At 43.7% G+C, this 13,851-nt stretch overlaps 1 protein-coding gene, 1 long non-coding RNA gene and 1 pseudogene across 3 annotated transcripts in view; all 3 read right to left on the bottom strand.

The window, feature by feature from the left end:
- LOC113011575 (NACHT, LRR and PYD domains-containing protein 12-like) overlaps positions 1-13,851 on the bottom strand; it is a 374,200-nt gene that overhangs the window by 160,150 nt on the left and 200,199 nt on the right. The gene's annotated exons all lie outside the window — the stretch shown is intronic.
- LOC145425177 (uncharacterized) overlaps positions 1-13,851 on the bottom strand; it is a 37,531-nt gene that overhangs the window by 20,775 nt on the left and 2,905 nt on the right. The window lies entirely within an intron of this gene.
- LOC113010988 (protein NLRC3-like) lies at positions 338-12,708 on the bottom strand (annotated as a pseudogene). Its single transcript, XR_013906885.1, has 8 exons — positions 12,689-12,708; positions 11,967-12,145; positions 9,982-11,787; positions 9,552-9,705; positions 7,266-7,442; positions 4,933-5,109; positions 2,389-2,562; positions 338-946 (listed from the first exon to the last, which is right to left on the bottom strand). The product of XR_013906885.1 is annotated as a protein NLRC3-like (transcript).

The raw sequence follows: 13,851 nt of genomic DNA, 5'->3' as shown, positions 1-13,851 counted from the left end.
TGGCTTTAATGTAGTGTTACATCCTGTTTGTTTGCTTCCATCTGTATACATGTCCAGATTCACTGTTATGTTTCTATTCTTACATTGCTGTGTGATCACTGTTCCCTCTGCTGACTGATGTGACCTTTTGTATCTCACACTGATACTTGTCATATTTGTATCTGCGCCTAAAAGATAAAAAGTTTTCCATGCTAAAACACAGCTCCACCTCCTGCAGTTCTCCCTCTGAACCACTAGATGTCTCTGTTATCTAAATGAAGACGTGCAGCACAGCAACCACAGCAGCGCTCAGATCACACGTGTCCTGTTATTATGTATAAAAGCATGAAACAGGTGAGACAGGTGGGATCAATATTAATGTTGTGGAAATATATGAAAAAGCAACAGAAGAGTGAAAACATTTCGTGTTTCTAGAAAGATCTTTCAGCTCACAGCTGCTCACAGACTGTATTTACAAGTGACAAACTGCAACTCTACAGTACATCTACAGTATATATCAAATATATTCTGTATTCAAATCTATTGAGTGATGTTTGAAAGTCTTTCCAGGTGAGTTTGATCCAGGAGGGTCTGAAGCCAGAGTCAGACAGAGACTGTGCAGAGACTGTAGAAGGACAGAGCAGCAGCAGAGCAGTCCAGATACACTGATGATCCTCTGTCAGATCCAGAGGGACACACAGGGATGATGCTGGACTCTACATTGTGTCTGACAGTGGAGCTGTTCTCAGAGCAGTTCACTCTGCAGCACTGACAGTCATCTGCACTTCTTCTCATTCCTCTGTCAGTCACTGCTGGATGAAGCTCTCCTCTCCACCTCCCAGTAACATGGCCCAGTCAGAGCGTCTCTACACACAAGCTGCTGCTGCTTCAACCTCTCTGGATCATCAGGACACAGCTCCTCCTCTCTCAGCACACACACTGTCCTGTTTACCATCATCGCCAACACCTGCAGAGAGAAGAAGGAAGAGCAGAGGAGATAAACGAGTGTTTCCAGAGACTCTTCATCAGCTGTCAGTTAGTGATGCAGCACATCCAAGGCAAGGCAAGGCAAGGCAAATTTTTTTGTATAGCAGAATTCAACAACAAGGTGATTCAAAGTGCTTTACAGAGACATTAGAAACAAAAACAAATAAAAAGCATGATTTAAAATTGATTAAAACAAGCAAACAAACAAACTAACTAAACACACATTCACATTCACACCTGTTCGCGCGATCTGAACCCTTATCGTAAGGGGAGCTACCAGTCCTTCTGTGGACGAGTTACTTTCTATTTTAAATTGCCTGAATTTAAAATACTCTCTAGACCCAGCTGGGGAGCTACCCAGAGCTCTAAACCCACTTAACAAACAAACAAACAAACAAACAAAACAGTATATAAAATCAAAACAGATAAAATCAGTTAATGTAAGTTTTGAAATTTAAGCTTAAAAGTGTGGATTTGGTGCTTTATTCAAATGCAGCTGAGAACAGGTGAGTCTTCAACCTGGATTTAAATAAACTGAGTGTTTCAGCTGATCTGAGGCTTTCTGGGAGTTTGTTCCAGATATAAGGAGCATTAAAGCTGAATGCAGCTTCTCCGTGTCTGGTTCTGACTCTGGGAACTGATAAAAGACCGGATCCAGATGACCTGAGGGATCTGGAAGGTTCATACTGGGTCAGGAGGTCACTGATGTATTTTGGTCCTAAACCATTCAGAGCTTTATAGACCAGCATTAGAACTTTAAAGTCTATCCTCTGACGGACAGGCAGCCAGTGTAAAGACCTCAGAGCTGGACTGATGTGGTCCACTTTTTTGGTCCAGTATAAAGAGCTGCAGGGACTTCAGTGCTGGTACTGTACTAGGACTCATTGTTGCTTCACTTTTTCTAATCTTTGGATTTTTATTGAAGTTGATGAAAATGTTTTTCCCTCCTAGTTTGAGTTTGGACTTTCATTCATTAGAAGAACCTTGGTGTGTCCACTCTGAGCTCTGTAGGAACCCCAACAACAAGCCCAACAATCCAGATGGACGGTTCCAGCTGTTAACTGGAGGAACTCCATCCAAACATCTGCTCTCACTAAATTCTTCCTCACCTACAGACTGTGTTCTTCACTGCTTTAAACTTGGAAATGAATGCAGTCATTGGTCTGCGTGCTGCATTGTTCAGAGAGCTGATTGGCTGTTGACAGTGTTTGATCAGAGCGTGTCAGCTGTTACTATGGTGACCATAAAGGTCAGAAACAGGAAGTGTTTGTGTCCAATCCTGAAGCCTGTCACCATTCTCCTCTCACAGCTTCACTGAGAAGTTGCAGCTTTACAGGAAACACTGGATCTTTGTTTCATACTGACTGTGTTTAGTACAATACTGCTGACAGCACCACCCACTCACTCCATCACTCTACTTACACCAGAGTCTCCAGTCTGTAGTCTGGACTCTGCTGAAGATCAGACAGTTGCTACACATCTGGATCCTTCAGGTTGTTTCCCCACAGCTCCAGCTCTATCAGATGGGAGGGGTTGGACTTCAGTGCTGCTGCCAGATAATCACAGCTGATCTCTGACAAACCACAGCTCATCAATCTGTATAAAGAATGAAAGATGTAAGTTTATTAGACAAAGTGTGAGCTTGAAATCATTCAGTGTTTCATCATCTGTTCAGAGTTGAAGAAAGTTCAGAATGTAGAAGTTTAGAAAATGGAAACTCCAAACAGCTGAAGCCAACAGGAAGCAGCTTCAAACAGGAAACTGTGCAGAGTTTCAGACTATATGTCCTGATGCAGCCAGTTGAATTTTGGAGATTTGAATCTCTGTTCTGTGACTAAGTCCTTGAATCATTTCTTCCAGTTGGTCCAACAAGACAGACTAAGTATTGGACATGTGTTGTGGCTCCATTAGGGGAGCTTCTAAATGTGATGTGATGGCCCCTCTGGGTCCGTCAGGTCACAGCACTGAAGAGAGCTCAAACTGGGCACACAGTTGTTCCAGTCTGGACCAAAGACTCTATACTGGGACTGAGGGACTGCTTTGACTGCACCCACTGGGACTTTTTAAAAGGCTCATGTTCTCACTTAGATCATCGATTTCTACTTACATTTCTTTCTGGGAAAAATGGGGATTACTTTTGAAACAGGAAGTATTTTCCCCAATAAGCAGCCCTGGATTAGTAAATCACTCCAACATGTTCTCAGGCAGAAGAAGCTGTCTTGTTATGAGGGAGAGAAGAAAAAGATTGAGGCACAGAAACTTGTTGAAAGAGAGATAAAGCAGCTAAAATCAGGTGTAAAAGTAAAGCAGAGGATGAGCTGAATAAATGACACTCAAGGCTGGCTTGGAAAGGAATGAAGTCCATGGTGGGGATGCAGAACAAGGAGCAAAGATGAATGTGATGCTGAATCAGCAGAAGACTTGGACTCATTGGATTCCAGCTTTGATATCATTGATTTCAATGAAGAGCTTTGTGATTGTAGCAAAGGGCTGGTAGCTCTGAGAGTCCCACTGATAAGGTGTTTGTGTGGAAATCTCTTAGTGGGACCAAAGAGAGAAAAAGCCCTGGTCCTGATGCTGTGGGAGGGAAATGATTGAAGTGTGCTGTGAGGAACTGACTGGGAGATTTTCACACATTTTCCAGTCCTCCTTGGAACAACAGGAAGTTCCCAGCATATGGAAACAAAGGTTAAGTGTCCTATGGCACTCAGTGATGATGGTGCTGTGGCCCCACCACCTCCACCTCTTTGTAAAGGAACTAACTGTAATCTGAAGCTTCAAATGGAACTAAGACTTCCTCCACTAGGTGGCAGTGTCTGATGAGAAAGTGTTAGTGGAGCTGGCCTGGAGTCAGAAACAGGAAGATGCAGGATTTGGGCTGAAATGGGAAAAGTGGTTCGCACTAGTGCCTTAAAGCAAGAAGGTTGTAGGTTGAAGCTTGTTGGCCTTTCTGTGGAGGTTGGATGTTCTCCCACAGTCCAATGAAATGCTGCTTAGGTTCATTGGTGCTTCTAAATTGGCTGTAGGTGTGGATGTGAGAGAGTGCTTCTCTGTCTCTCTCTGCTGGCCCTGTGATGGACTGCTCACCTGTGCAGGTGGACCACGCCTCTTGCCCTATGACAGCTAGGGCACAGGCTCCAGCCCTGTGAGCCTAAGCTGAATAAACAGTTAGCAAAAATGATCCATAGATGGCCTGAAATTCCCCAGTTAGCAGTTTGGTAGATAGCTATGACCTGCTAATCCCATCCAGCAGCTGTATTCTACCTGTAAGCTGATCCCTGCTGAGCCAAAGCACTTTTTCATATACAAATTACAACCTTTAATAGAAACCTATTGGTCAGCATCTTATTAGCCTGCTGTTAGCTTCATTCCACAGAAAACTGAGAGAAACTAACAGAGTTGATAAAGAATAAAGATAAATGTGCTGATTTAAAGCCTTTGAAGTGCTTCAGATGATCTCTGTCCACTTCTGTCCACTCATTCATTCATGTAAGCTTTCTAATGCAGCTTTGATCTTCACAGTCTGCTTCATGAAACTCATTCTAACCCTGAATGTCAGAGTGTTCCTCCTTCTCTTTCCCATCATTCATGCTGGCAGTGGAGGAGATTTGGATGTTGGACTGTGTTTTGGATGATGTGTGTATGTTTGTGTTGGACTGCTGTCTGTAAAGCAAACGCACATTTTGCTTTGGATTTCAGTGTCAGACAGACTTTAAGGTGGAATGAAGAGTTTGAGAGTTTCATAGTGAATTATCCAGTGGAGGATTTTTCTTCTTCTTTGAAGGTTTGAAATGTGAACATTGTTCTGCTGCAGTCAATGGACTAAACCAGAGAAGAAGAAAACAGACTTTACCATGAAGATCCTCAGTGTGGATCAGTATAATATCAGCCTGATGTCTGCAGTTTAGTGTCAGCACAACTTTCACATCATATTCATCTCAGCACAACTAAAACATGCTGACTGACCTCAGAGTTTCAAGTCCACATCCTGGACTCTCCAGGAAACCACACAGATGCTTCACTCCTGAATCCTGCAGCTTGTTGTTGTAGCTCAGGTCCAGCTGTCTCAGATGGGAGGGGTTGGACTTCAGTGCTGCTGCCAGATAATCACAGCTGATCTCTGACAAACCACAGCCCCACAATCTGTATAAAGAATGAAAGATGTAAGTTTATTAGACAAAGTGTGAGCTTGAAATCATTCAGTGTTTCATCATCTGTTCAGAGCTGAAGAAGGTTCAGAATGTAGAAGTTTAGAAAATGGAAACTCCAAACAGCTGCAGCCAACAGGAAGCAGCTTCAAACAAACACAACAAGAGAAAAAACTCTGAATGTTTCAAATTAAAGTCGTACATTTCTCATAAAAAGAGGACAAAGACTTGAAAAAGTCGTGTTTTTCCTTCCAGGAACCACAAGGCTTCACTTTTAAAGGTGAAGTGTGAAAGAAATGGACATATTTGAAGTCCAACACCTTTTTCCAGTCACATTATTAAAGCAGACAAACTACAAGCTCATTTTCATTCCAACAAGTCATCTTCTGACCTGGACTAACAACACTGGTCTCTATGTGCAGCTGGCTGTGAGACCAGTGCTCAGGGAGCGTCTACAAAGTGCAACACTGAAAGAACATCACACACTCATTTGCTTCCAGCACTTTCACACAAACATCTACTGTCATTATTGTCACCAAACTCTGTGGATCCTTTATTGCAAATTCAAATGGGATCAAATGGTCAGACAAAAGAGGGTTATGAGGAAATATGATGAAATGTTGTGTATTAGCAGCAAGTTATTGAATCATTTTCCTCAGAAACCAAACAAAATGATTGACAAACATGTTTTTACAAACTCAGTGTTGGACTTGGATCAGCAGGATAAGCTGATGTTTAAAGGCATTTGAGTCTCGCTGTATGAGAGTCCAGTTATTACTCAGTATTTATGGATGATGTTCTTTCAGTGTTGCACTTTGTAGACGCTCCCTGAGCCTCACAGCCAGCTGCACATGGACCAGCTGACATTACCCAGCATTAGAGGCGGCTGTAAAAAAATGGATTTTCCTATTTAAATGGTTTTAATTTGAATAAAGCGATGTTGATTCATTCAATCCTGAATCGATTTTTAATATAAATGTATTTTGCCAGAATCTCAGGTTAAAGCTCCCAAAAGTATTTCAACAACAAGCAAACAGATAAAACAGTAAATGAGAGCAGCTAAACACACAAAGATGGAAACACAGAGCGTGGATCGTTCACTCGACGGCACGTACACGGACACGCCGTCGGGGCTGAAAGTGGACAGCTCACAGATCCTGAAGCTGCAGGTTTCATCTGTCTCCAACCAAAACTGACTGAACCAGCAGCAGAAGAAGATCCAAACTACGCTTTACGTTTGATGAACATCGTCATGAATTCTCTCTGACTTTGACCTTTACTTCCTGCACAGCTCTCTCTCTCTCAGTGTACTTCAAGAACAGTTTACCTTCAAAAATCTGTTTCCTGCATTATTCACTGCTTATTACGCACCAGTCTGCTGTTGTGTTCACTGCTGTCGGCCTCCGAAAACAAAGCCTCATTTCTGCTGTTCAATACTGAAGAAATGTAAACCTTTTAAAATGATGACAGATTACAAACTCTCAGCTGTGTCTGTAATCAAACCTCTGTAACTTTGCTTCACTTCAGCAGCATCAGCTCATGTTCACATGTTGATTCATGGTTTGCTTCAGTTTTTGATGGACTGCAGAATATTTTGAAGGTTATCTGCTATAAAAAGCCAGAACAGGAAAATCTGCTTCATGTGTTTCTGTTTGATCCTCAGTGACTTTGACACAAAGGCCTCTGCTGTGATGATCACACCTCTGATCAAGTCTCACAGTGTCAGCTTTGTTTTTATACATATGGTTATGTGCTGATAAATGATCAGAATTATAATATTTCCCACTGTCTGCTGTGTGCCGTGACCTTTGACCTGCTAAAGACAGTCAGCTGTGGATTATTCATTGTTGTGTCTGATACTTAGGACTGTGAGGAAGAACACTACACAGTTAATCAGGGTCCCCTCTCTCTGAATCAGGAAAGGTGGGCAGGCCGCGTGTGGGCCGCGGGCCATAGGCTGAGTCTCACTGTTTGAAATGTGAACATTGTTCTGCTGCAGTCAATGGACTAAACCAGAGAAGAAGAAAACAAACTTTACCATGAAGATCCTCAGTGTGGATCAGTATAATATCAGCCTGATGTCTGCAGTTTAGTGTCAGCACAACTTTCACATCATATTCATCTCAGCACAACTAAAACATGCTGACTGACCTCAGAGTTTCAAGTCCACATCCTGGACTCTCCAGGAAACCACACAGATGCTTCACTCCTGAATCCTGCAGCTTGTTGTTGGAGCTCAGGTCCAGCTCTCTCAGATGGGAGGGGTTGGACTTCAGTGCTGCTGCCAGATAATCACAGCTGATCTCTGACAAACCACAGTTCTCCAATCTGTATAAAGAATGAAAGATGTAAGTTTATTAGACAAAGTGCTTGAAATCATTCAGTGTTTCATCATCTGTTCAGAGCTGAAGAAGGTTCAGAATGTAGAAGTTTAGAAAATGGAAACTCCAAACAGCTGAAGCCAACAGGAAGCAGCTTCAAACAAACACAACAAGAGAAAAAACTGAATGTTTCACATTAAAGTCGTACATTTCTCATAAAAACAGGACAAAGACTTGAAAAAGTCGTGTTTTTCCTTCCAGGAACCACAAGGCTTCACTTTTAAAGGTGAAGTGTGTGTGTGTTTCTCAACAGGTGATCCAGGTGATCGATATATGCATTTTTTATTTTTTTTTTTATATTATTCTTTTTTTTTCCTGCCCATTCTGTTGGTTTTTGTTTTTTGCCCTTCTCCCCCGTCCCTCTTCTCAGCTGTTTCTCTTTCCCTCTTTCTTTCTCTACTTCTTTCTCCAGTCAAGTCTGTCCCGTATACAGCAAGTGAAAATAAAATAAACAATAAATGGTGAATCAAATGGACCATTATGGCAAGGCTGGGATGGTCAATTTGGTAAAGTAAATCCGTTGGGCATCTTTCTTTGCCTTTAGACAATAATTCTGATGGCAAAAGAGCCAAACGGGACAGGCAAAAAAAAAAAAAAAGGTGAAGTGTGAAAGAAATGGACATATTTGAAGTCCAACACCTTTTTCCAGTCACATTATTAAAGCAGACAAACTACAAGCTCATTTTCATTCCAACAAGTCATCTTCTGACCTGGACTAACAACACTGGTCTCTATGTGCAGCTGGCTGTGAGACCAGTGCTCAGGGAGCGTCTACAAAGTGCAACACTGAAAGAACATCACACACTCATTTGCTTCCATCATCCAACCTAAAGAGGAAACAGAGACGCCTCCCCTTCAAAGTAAAAGCTGCTCCTTTTGGACACAGTATCAAAGAAAGTCTACAGTATAACATAGAAAAGACAGAACAAAGCTTTGGTTGTTTTTAAATTGTGCAGAAATGAAACTACACTAAGCTCAATTATGTGACAGACATTTCATCCCATGTCAGTTTGGCCTCATCCTGGGCCGGATTATCCAGCACACACTCTGACCACAGGCCCAGGGGCCACGCACAGCTGGGCTCCATCCAAGAGACAGGAAACAAACCAACACAATAATAAAAAGCACCATGTGATCTTCTTACATCTTCAAGACAAACAGTAAAAACATGAGCATATTTGTTTCCTGATAAAATGATGTGACAGGTAGAACAGAGTAAAGTGGTGGTGTTACAGCCTTTCTCCCCTCTGCTGCCGAGGCTGTTAGTCTCTCCCAAACTCAGCTACAGGACTTCCAAATGAATGAAAGCAGCAGAAGTGGCTTTACAAATGAAAGAGGAAGAGGAGAAGAAGAGGAGAGGGAGGCCACCCTGACCATCACTCCAGCTGAAAACATCACACTTCCATTAAAGTTGGTGAGGAAATGTTGAGCAGGATGAGCTGCTGGCAAATCTGGAGGCTGTAGCAGCAGCTCACAGTCACAGTGGATTTCCACTCTTGAAAAAGCTCTGGCTGCTTCATTTCTCATCTCATATCAGAGACTTTAATGCTTCACTGAAGCTGTACTGTGATGCTTCCATATCCCAGTGAGGCCTCCATAATGATTTCAGCTGTTCTGTACACACACTGTGTGCCCTGTATGGCTCAAAGTCTCTGCAGCCTGTTTTTATCTGCTATCATCAGATCTTCATCATCCTCATTCACATCCCTCACACACTCTACAGCCTCATCAGCACTGACTTCATCTTCACTGACTGATGGAGCACAACATGAACCTGTGGAGGCTGAAACACTGTCCTGTCAAACATCTCCCCGTCACCACTCCACTTCTGTCAGCCTTTAAATGAACCCTGCTCAAGTCTGTCACTTCTGTTTGGAGCCAAAAGGAAAAACTGTTGTTCAGTCGTTTGGAAAGACAACATTTCTGAAAGCACTCAAACTCCTTCACATTTGTCTTCAGACACATCCTGAACATTTAGGAACTAAAGAAAGTTTCAAACATCAATCAAAGACCTGAAATATAGAAAAACTACAACAGCCGCAGTCAGTGAACTCACCTCAGAGTCTCCAGTTGACAGTTTGGACTCTCCAGTCCAGCACACAGAAGCTTCACTGCTGAATCCTGGAGGTCATTATTTCTACTCATGACCAGCTCTGTCAGATGGGAGGGGTTGGACTTCAAAGCTGAGGCCACAACTTCACAGTGAGACTCTGAGAGTCCACACTGAGTCAGTCTGTGATGATAGAAAATATAAAATGTGTTATTATAAAAGTAGAAAATCTGCATTATAAACACAGACTGAATGTATATGAAGACAAAACAGAGTGAGGTCATAATCTGATGAATCTGCTCTTCACATCTGTGCTTCAGCTCCTCTTACTGTGTTTGACATGACACAACAATTGAGTCTCTCTCAGACCTGCAGACTTTTAATGAGAATCTTTGTTTGGCTTTAATCTGCAGATGAAGGAGGAAGATGGTGTCACATTTAGGCTTCCATAATGTCCACAGTCTGTCACTGAGATCTGATCCAGAGTCAGAGTGAAGACACACATTTGGACTGTTTCCTGTTTTGTACTTCTGCAGGTCCAACTCATCCAGAACCTCCTCTGACATCTGCAGCATGAAGGCCAGAGCTGAGCACTGGATCTCAGAGAGTTCCTTCTCTGACTTCAGGAACTCTTGGATCTCCTGAAATAATGAGAGGTCGTTCATCTCCATCAGACAGTGGAAGATGTTGATGCTTCTGTCAGGAGAGACTTCATCACTGTTCATCTCCTTCAGGTTGTTGATGACTCTCTGGATGGTTCCTGGACTGATCTCTGTCTGACCCAGCAGACCTACTAAGAGTCTCTGGTTGGACTCCAGACAGAGGCCATGAAGGAAGCGAACAAACAGGTCCAGGTGGCCATTTTTACTCTGGAGGGATTTCTCCATGGCTCGTTTAAGGAAATCATCCATAGAGGACTCGTTGTATTTTTTTCCCAAAAAGTTCTTCAGCACCTTTGTCTTCCTGCTGGTGTGACAGTGGAACATGTAGACTGCAGCCAGAAACTCCTGAACACTCAGATGAACAAAGCAGTAGACTGGTTTCTGGAAGATCACACACTCTCTTTTGAAGATCTCTGTACAAACTCCTGAGTACACAGATGCCTCTGTCACATCCAGACCACACTGCTCCAGGTCTTCTTGGTAGAACATGATGTTTCCTTTCTCCAGATGTTCAAACGCCAGCCTCCCCAGCTTCAGAAGAACTTCCCTGTCAGCCTCCGTCAGCTCCTGTGGACTCGTCTCACGTCCCTCATGGTACTTGTTCTTCTTCCTCTTTGTCTGAACCAGCAGGAAGTGTGAGTACATGTCAGTCAGGGTCTTGGGCAGCTCTCCTCTCTGCTCTGTAGTCAACATGTGCTCCAGAACTGTAGCAGTGATCCAGCAGAAGACTGGGATACTACACATGATGTGGAGGCTCCTGGATGTCTTCATGTGGGAGATGATTCTGCTGGACAGCTCTTCATCACTGAATCTCCTCCTGAAGTACTCCTCCTTCTTGGCGTCAGTGAAGCCTCGTACTTCTGTTAGCCTGTCAACACATGTAGGAGGGATCTGATTGGCTGCTGCGGGTCGGGAAGTTATCCAGACGAGAGCCGAGGGAAGCAGATTCCCCTGGATGAGGTTTGTCAGCAGCTGGCTGACTGATGACTTCTGTGTGACATCAGACAGCAGCTTCCTGTTGGTGAAATCCAATGAAAGTCTGCTTTCATCCAGGCCGTCAAAGATGAACAAAAGCTGAGAGACAGCCAGCTTCTCTGCTGTGACCTTCTGTAATGTTGGATGGAAAACATGGAGCAGCTCCAGAAGACTGTACTGCTCATCTCTGATCAGGTTCAGCTCCCTGAATGAAAGCAGAACCACCACACTGACATGTTGGTTCTCCAAGCCCTCTGCCCAGTCCAGAGTGAACTTCTGCACTGAGAAGGTTTTTCCAACACCAGCCACGCCGTTGGTCAGAACCACTCTGATGGGTCTCTGTTGGTCAGGTAAGGCTTTAAAGATGTCCTGGCATCTGATTGGAGCGTCATGGAGGGCGTCCATCTTGGAAGCTGTCTCCAGCTGCCTCACCTCATGTTGGGTATGAACCTCTTCACTCTGTCCCTCTGTGATGTAGAGCTCAGTGTAGATGGTGTTGAGGAGGGTTCTACTTCCTGTTTCATCACTTCCTTCAGTCACACGTTCACATCTCCTCCTCAGACTGATCTTGTGTTCATCTAAAACCTCCTGCAGACCAACATCTGCTGAAAGAAAGAAAAACAATGAGACTAAAGAGAAAGAAAACTCTTCAATGTCTGAACAACACAAGAAGTCCAGTTTTCAGAAATGAGTCCATCAGTAGACAGATGTTCAGTCTTACTTTGTACACAGCTGCTCTGACTGGCTGTCTGCAGTCCAGCTCTGCTTCTGGATCTTTCTCCACACTGGGGACAGGAGGAGTCTCCTGATGAAGCAGACTGGTCCCAGTATGAGGAGATGCACTGTCTGCAGAACCAGTGTCCACAGCTGGTAGAGACTGGATCCTTCAGGACGTCCTGACACAAAGCACAGGAGGACAGCTGCTCCTCCTCACAAACACCACTCCTCTTCCTCCTCCTCTCTCTGTGAACACATTTCTTTATCACTAAAAACATTTACTGTCAGTGAAAAACATCCAGATTTGACCAAACTGCAGTTCCTCACAGTTCCTTTGATTTCATCAACACTAATGAGCTGCTCTTCCTGTCTGCCTGTCTCATTAAACACTGAGTGATGAATACAAACTCAACACTTCCTGCAGACTTCCTGACTTCACAATAAAAGCTTTCCATCAGAGAGACAGTTATGACTTTCACTGTTTTACAGCTGCTGTCTGCAGCTTATCTGTGTCAGTTCACTCTGAAGCAGCTTAGAAGTGTCTGTGTAGAGCCGTGGTCTGACACACAGAGACTTCTGATTTTCTCTATTTAAACAAACATGATGAAGATGAGCAGGTTTCTCTTCTAGTATAAACTCTGTGTCTCTCTGGCTGGCTCATGATGGCTTTTCAGGTTTTATGTTTTGCTCTCTCCTGCTATGGTTTTGCCTGCCTGGGTGGAGCTTGTAATGGCCTCTCGCTCTTGGTCCACACAGCTATGATGATTACACCACCTGTTGCTGACTCACCTGGGCTTACCGGTAACCATTTAACGCTGCGGCATGAAGCAGTTTGTCGCTGGGACATTGACCCTCCTGTGTTCATGATCTCAGCTCCTTGCTAAGAAATCTCTCTCTAAATTCACCAGTTGGGTTAACTTTGTGTATACTTTTAGTAAATATTTCCCTGGACCTGGTTACAGATGCTTACAGTGGGGCAAAAAAGTATTTAGTCAGCCACCGATTGTGCAAGTTCCCCCACTTAAAATGATGACAGAGGTCAGTAATTTGCACCAGAGGTACACTTCAACTGTGAGAGACAGAATGTGAAAAAAAAATCCATGAATTCACATGGTAGGATTTGTAAAGAATTTATTCGTAAATCAGGGTGGATAATAAGTATTTGGTCAATAACAAAAATACAACTCAATACTTTGTAACATAACCTTTGTTGGCAATAACAGAGGTCAAACGTTTACTATAGGTCTTTACCAGGTTTGCACACACAGTAGCTGGTATTTTGGCCCATTCCTCCATGCAGATCTTCTCGAGAGCAGTGATGTTTTGGGGCTGTCGCCGAGCAACACGGACTTTCAACTCCCGCCACAGATTTTCTATGGGGTTGAGGTCTGGAGACTGGCTAGGCCACTCCAGGACTTTCAAATGCTTCTTACGGAGCCACTCCTTTGTTGCCCGGGCGGTGTGTTTTGGATCATTGTCATGTTGGAAGACCCAGCCTCGTTTCATCTTCAAAGTTCTCACTGATGGAAGGAGGTTTTGGCTCAAAATCTCACAATACATGGCCCCATTCATTCTGTCCTTAACACGGATCAGTCGTCCTGTCCCCTTGGCAGAAAAACAGCCCCATAGCATGATGTTTCCACCCCCATGCTTCACAGTAGGTATGGTGTTCTTGGGATGCAACTCAGTATTCTTCGTCCTCCAAACATGACGAGTTGAGTTTATACCAAAAAGTTCTACTTTGGTTTCATCTGACCACATGACATTCTCCCAATCCTCTGCTGTATCATCCATGTGCTCTCTGGCAGACTTCAGACGGGCCTGGACATGCACTGGCTTCAGCAGCGGAACACGTCTGGCACTGCGGGATTTGATTCCCTGCCGTTGTAGTGTGTTACTGATGGTGACCTTTGTTACTTTGGTCCCAGCTCTCTGCAGGTCATTCACCAGGT

The sequence above is a fragment of the Astatotilapia calliptera genome, chromosome 3 (assembly GCF_964374335.1).
Source record: "Astatotilapia calliptera chromosome 3, fAstCal68.1, whole genome shotgun sequence".
Lineage (NCBI taxonomy): Eukaryota > Metazoa > Chordata > Actinopteri > Cichliformes > Cichlidae > Astatotilapia > Astatotilapia calliptera.
This window is presented reverse-complemented; position numbering and strand designations above follow the sequence as displayed.